Here is a 6,632-nt window from a genome sequence, read left to right on the forward strand (position 1 = left end):
GAAAAACAGCATAGGCCCAAGGAAGAAAATGTCAACTCAACAAATACAGACCATGAAAACGTGCAAACAGAAAAAAGAATCAGAGCATCAGTGATGAAGGTAGGAAAGTACTGGAAGAATAGAGGAGCCAATTTGTCGTGATTGATAGAGATGGGCTGCCTTTATGTTTGCTTGGTAGTAAAATTATTGGCGCTTGCAAAATGTACAATGTAAAAATAAATTTTGATACTACTCACAAGAATTGTGATAGCAATACCCACCTGATTCAAGTGACAGGTCTCTCAAGATAAGTAATCTAGAACAAACTGCATGTAGAAAATCATGCGAACTACTTTAAAAGCGTCCCAGGCGGTGACACGTTCAAAATTTCATGGCTACTCGCTAAACAGGGCAAATCTTTCAGTGATGGTGAAGTATATATAGAGGTTGGAAAAGTTATAGTGTAGTACACAAGGTTGCTTGAGAAACAGGACGTTTTGGACGGAAGTCCTTCATCAGCTGTGCAACTTCAGAAGCACTTTGCTTATATATACACACATGGTTAATACCTATTATATTAATACTGTATTACTATTATAATATTATACTGTGTATATTATATAATACATTATACATTATATATTATATATTATAATAGCTATTGTGCATGCAGATAAGGCAGGCCTGGTAGTGATTAATATATGCGTCATGCGAGACTTTCTTTTAGTCACAGTTGCAGCCCAGTTGATAAAAAGGTTGAGAACCACTGAGCTAGAGGGTCAATACCTTGAGAGAAGGTAGAGAGCTGATGTGTAGTCGCTCAAATACTTCACTAATGGCAGCTAGAGCTAGTCATGTGATAATGTAATATAGGGTACTTAATTAGGAACTCAGGTGGTGCTGATGATACACATTCTCACCCGACAATCAGGGAGAGAAACAATTTCGAGAGCTGCCTTGGTGGTGTGAGGGGCCCTCTAGTGGTGAACAGAAGATTCCTTCCACTGTGTCACTCCTTAAACATAAATTCATATAACCAGCAATTTGCAAGTTACATTTTTTTTTCTTCTGAAGAGAACCTTTCCTTGAATTAATTTAAAAGCTCTGGTGTTCATTAATCACTGCTTCTGTTTTGACATTGTAGAAGAGGGAACTTGTTCACTGTCTAACACCAAAGAGGTTCTTGAAGAATAAGTCAGAGTCCTATAAATAACCTACAGACTCAGTACACTGATGGGCCTGTCCAGCCAATCTATGACATTCACCAGAGTGTGCTTGGCTGCTTTCTGACTCATGAATGTGAAGATCTCTCTGTGAGCAGCAGCCTAGACTAACCAAGTGGGGCTTCATCGACTGTCTACTCCAATATCATGCTGCACATCAATGTGGGATGATCTCACTTCCTCACAATTCATGTTAGATAAAAAGAGCATCCAGGTGAGAATCCATGACAACAGTTCATTTTGGAACAACCAGACAGCTGGATGGAGAGGCAGAGCAACAGGAAAGTGACATGCTATGAGTGACATGAAACATTCTTTCTCACATGCTGTAAAATGTGAGGTAAAACAATTTTATGGAACTTGTTTAATAAAAAAGGAATGATGGTTTGAAAATGTGTATCTGGGTAGAAAAAGCAGGCAGTAGGCATAATATTACCCTGGTTCGAGTGCAAATCTAGCATTGGCTTTAAGCTGAGAAGCTTAAGCTGGGTAGCTAGGGCTAATGTCACTTCCTCTATATGCAAACTGCACACCCCATAGTCTATTTCCATCTGAAGCAATTGGATTAAGACCTTTTCTACCTCCCTCTGGGTTGCAGGAAATTCCTGCTAAACAGACCGGGAAGCACTACTATAAATAACTTACAAAAGACCACCTGCTACTAATTAACTGAAGGCATTTCCCGTTAATTATTAACTACAAATCCAGAAATGGAGTGTAACACAGGGTAAGCTAATTGGCTAAAGAAATTGCCAGTGAATCAAGTTTGCAGTTTTTAGAAAACTTAATATTTGATACAATAATAATTAAAAATAATAATTTATACAATATAATATTAAGATTTGGTTCTCCATTAGATTTTTAACATAGCTCCTGAAGGTCTGTATTAGCTAAACTAATGGATGATAAATGTTAAAATCATAACTAACATAACAGTGTTCTTGCTATACACACTGAACAAATACAGTATAATGAATTACACTGTACTAACTCATTTAATAAAAGCTGGCAAAACATCTAGAGGTTCTAAAAGGCAATAAGACATTTCACAGACAAATAAGCTCTCAAAGTTTAGGTGCTCTATAGTTCAGAACTAAGAAGAAGAAAGTGGTTATATGTTTTAGATATATTATTATTATTATTATTATTATTATTATTATTATTATTATATTAATATAAATGTATACATTAGAATAAGAGATTTCAGCTCTTCATCAATGTTTCCAGAGAAACAAACAACTTTGCTTTCACATATTTTTTGTTTAGGATTATCACTGGTAAGAAGTCTTCTAATGGACACACAAAAGACAAAAGCTTGTTAGACAGTCTTGTCTCTAGTTTCTGTATTACAGAACACACATCAATGGTATTGCTTCCTTACTAACCACCAGAGGGCCCTCTATGATAGTTTAAGGATACTGTGTAAAATCAAAACTGATTTTATTAAAGGTGATCTTTTGATTTTTTTCAATATGAAACTTTGCCGTACTAAACCATTATTCAATACTTCTTTTATTTGTGCCTGTGCTGACTGAATCTACATTTATAACACTAAATGGATTGGAGTACATACAGTAGATAACATATTATTGTTCAGATCTGTGGTTCTCAACTACGGTCCTGGGGGACCATTCTCTTCCCTACGACCAGGGTTGCTATTGTTAGATTTTGCTATAGCTTGATTCTTAATTGCAGACTAATTGATTTCAATTTTCTATTTTATAAGTTGTTTGGGATTTGCAATTGGTATCAATCCTCTGCCAATTCCACAGTTTCAGAACTCTCCTAACTTCTGTAGATATAAGCAAACAACACACTGTCCTTGTGGGATTGTTGAATACACTGTCATTCCTACCTGTGTCTGCTCATAAGAACTATTTAGCTCTGAACATGAATAAATAAGTTTACAAATACTTAAATGAGCAAGCTGAAGAGATATGGTATAAAGTTCATCATGCTGACACAGCTGTAAACAATGTACTTTAACTTGTGTGCTTTTGAAAACAGGGACTGAGTGTTGAAAAAGTCTAAACAAGTAAGTAGATCAATTACATATATCAATTAACACTGGTGCTTAAGTGCCCATTGAAAAAAAAACAGTAGACATAACACTCCACAGGACCTGGGCTAAGAACTCATAATTTAGTAGCTCCACAAAAAACTACAATAAATAAATGCACCTCTTTTTTAAAAAAATAGCAGGAATAAAGTTAACATCAGACAATTTCTAATTTAGAAGTAAAAACGTGAAGTAAAAGCTGATTCTGACCATCATGGAGCTTGGTTGCATGTAGGACAACCCAAAGACCCAGAGCTTAGACAGTTGAACTGCCTGATAATGCTATTATAGCATGATGGGAAAGCCACAGCACAGTACTTCAGAGGCCAAAGGTCCAAGAAGTAAAAGAAACAATAGTTTGAACCATAAATATTATGGCAGCTTTCCTTTTGGTTTTTATTTATTTACGCTGCCCAATGGTCCATCCTTTGGGCAGCATAAATAAAAATATGCTTTGGAATATATACAGGCTGAGCTCTATTTACTGGAAGGCAAAACTATTTGTGTGATTTCTCTTTAGAGTGTTCCCATCTGCCTGAGATGCTCATGGCAGCTTCACACTTAAAAACCCCATTTCTTTAATGACTTTAAACTCAAATACAAATAATGTATTTGACTTTAAGTTCAAATACAGCTTGATTTCTGAATATTCTGTTCCAAAAACACACTGTCAGCAGTAACACAAAGGGGAAAAAACCTTCTTCTAGACAAGCAAAAACAAACTAAATAACTAAAATATAAATTAAACTATAGTCTAAAAACTATACTTTCAGTTAAAGGAAGGCAATCACTAATGTGATGTTTGCAGATTGAGAGAAGAAGATGAGCCCGAGTTGTCAAATCCTGGTTCTTGGGACTGGTGTTTTCCTTCCAGTTAATCTCTTAATGACCTAAATCAACTCATTACTGGTTTAATTAGACTAATTTATCTACTTGTTCCAGCTGTTGTGCCAGTGCTTTACCTAGACCTAGAAACCACCCCCCTTTCAATGCAGTGTCTGTCCCTGTGTCAAATCCACCATACACAAGTGTACCTCAGCAGGACTAGGATTAAAAAGGGTTTACTCCTTGCTATGGGGACACAAAAAAACAGTAAGATTTGTGTTTACTGCTGACGTACAGGTTGCTACTGTCATTTACCATGATGTCCACAAACAATTTCAATTAGAATAATTGCCATTAGTTTCTCTGAACATAACTAATTTAAGTACATTTAAAATATATAATGGCATGGAGTGAGTCATGGGACTGATGAACTATATCATATATGAAGCTCAGCATCTTTAAATAGTGCAGTGTTTATTGTTATTTCACTACACATGTAAACAGAAACTGAAAGGGGAGAGAAGGATGACAATAAGAGCTCTAGAACATACAAAGGTAAACCAAAGAGGACACAGGAAGAGAAAGCAGCATGGAAAGAGGTGACTGAAGAAATAATAATTGTATCAAAATAAAATATTTACCGGGTAACCATCTCGGCCTGGCGTGCCCTGTTAGGATTAAAGAAGACAGATCACAGACACAAGCTAATTAAAAAAGACACACGTGTTCACAGCTGCTTTAGCACCTACCTAGTAAGGTAGTAAGTTAGTTAGGATGGGCACTCTGATGCCAGTCCTCTCAGCATACAGGTGCCAGGGTAAATAATGAACCACACACCTCGTTATATTGCAGCAGGAGGACAACTAATTAATCCTACGTATGCAAGCTATTAATCAGGCTTCTTTTAAAAGTGTTGTCAGAAAACAACCATTGTTCAAGAGCACCTGAACACTGGGGGAAACAATGATCAAATTTGCCACAAAAAAGAAGATGTAAAATTGTTTCATTTGTCTGCCTTTACCCCTCACTAGTAGTTTGACCTTTATGAAACGTGTCATTGAATTTTAAGTAAAACACACCATTGCACCTTCTTACTTTGGGTCAATTGTACCAAATACAGGGTCCTCAAACATAGGTTAAAAAAAATTAACTTCCTGTGATTGTAACACTAGTGTCAAGAACAGGATGTGTTTAATTACTGCATAAACGATTGTTTGGAATTTATTTCTGCATCAGGGAATAAAAGGTTTATGAGTATGCACACATGTAATTATTTTGTTTTTCAATCTTCTGATTTAAAATTGTCAGTTGCTCCTTTATAGAATACCATCCCTCAAAAACATTTTAACACTAATAGAAAAGAGTTAAATATAAAACATTGCTTGAATAAGTCCAAATTTCTAACATGTAATATCCAAACTATTTGCAGTATATGGCCAGGCACACACAAGTGTTGTGTTTCATCACATGGCTTTACTTGGCGTCATCTAATGACTAGAACACACTTTGTATATTGGAGTGAACAAATTAACACCTGCCTGATCAATAGCAGTGAACCTTAGAGTGATGCCCACTGTCAGGGTCTTTTTCTTCGGCTCCAGCAGTGTTTTACCTTTGTAACAATTACCACAAATACTATTTAATCACTTCTCATCTCTGTTCTTTTCCATACACTATCACATTAACCCCTTTTCTTTATTCTATGTGAATCTCTCCCTTCCAGATTTTTCATCAGATACAAGCATGTTTTTCTTTTATTATAAAACAAATACAGGTGAATGTTTTTTTCTTTCCTAGTAAAAATGAATGGTTTGCTTGGAGTTTTCCTGTGAAAAGGGGGTAGAGGCTTGGGTATTAACACAAACTTTGTTACAATGCTGTCTTCCATGCATTAGAACACACAAAATATAACTATTGTGTTTAGAAAATGTTATTGCTATTCTGCAAAGCCCACAATAATTTTACAATTATTTTACTTTTAAGCATGCATTAGCATCAACATTGCATTCTATAAACATATTCCAATTTCAAGGCTACTCTTTTATAGAAAAAAAAGTCCACATTTCCAAAAAGCAAAAAAAAAAAACTTTAATCTTTTAATTTTTGTATTTCTGGTCTGAACCGCTAATATTTCAACATTTTTGCTAAAAACAGTACAGTTTGAATAGTTCAATTTTCTCTTTTGCTACAAATTGGTGTTCTAGCACGAATATTACCAGATTTAGTGCTGCCGATCTGAAGTCAACACCCTCTCCTATACATCTAGTTAACTAGTGAGGAGACAGGGTGGTTCATTGTTGGTTCATTATAGAAAGAGTTCTGAATGAACTCTGAATGAGTGATTTAAGTAATCTAACTGTTCAACTATTTACTCCTGGTTAGTGTTATGTAGTCTGTATTGACATCTGTTAACCTTTAGCGACACCTAGTGGACGTTCTAGAAAATTCAGTGTTTATTGATTTATCACACAGACGTAACAGGAAGTTCAATTTAAGGAAGTAGTTTAAGCACTAAAGCATCGCGGTAATATTGCCACTAGTTCATC

At 35.5% G+C, this 6,632-nt stretch overlaps 1 protein-coding gene across 1 annotated transcript in view; it reads right to left on the reverse strand.

Annotated features, from left to right (window-relative positions):
* The window catches only part of col23a1b (collagen type XXIII alpha 1 chain b), a 117,580-nt gene extending 112,838 nt beyond the window's left edge, over nt 1-4,742 (reverse strand). Inside the window, exon 1 of the mRNA XM_088603841.1 lies at nt 4,728-4,742. The gene's annotated coding sequence lies outside the window, so the exon portion shown is untranslated. The remainder of the gene's footprint in view (nt 1-4,727) is intronic.
* Nucleotides 4,743-6,632: the final 1,890 nt, after the last annotated feature.

The sequence above is a fragment of the Lepisosteus platostomus genome, chromosome 13 (genome assembly GCF_059453375.1).
Source record: "Lepisosteus platostomus isolate fLepPlt1 chromosome 13, fLepPlt1.hap1, whole genome shotgun sequence".
In the NCBI taxonomy this organism is placed as follows: Eukaryota; Metazoa; Chordata; class Actinopteri; order Semionotiformes; family Lepisosteidae; genus Lepisosteus; species Lepisosteus platostomus.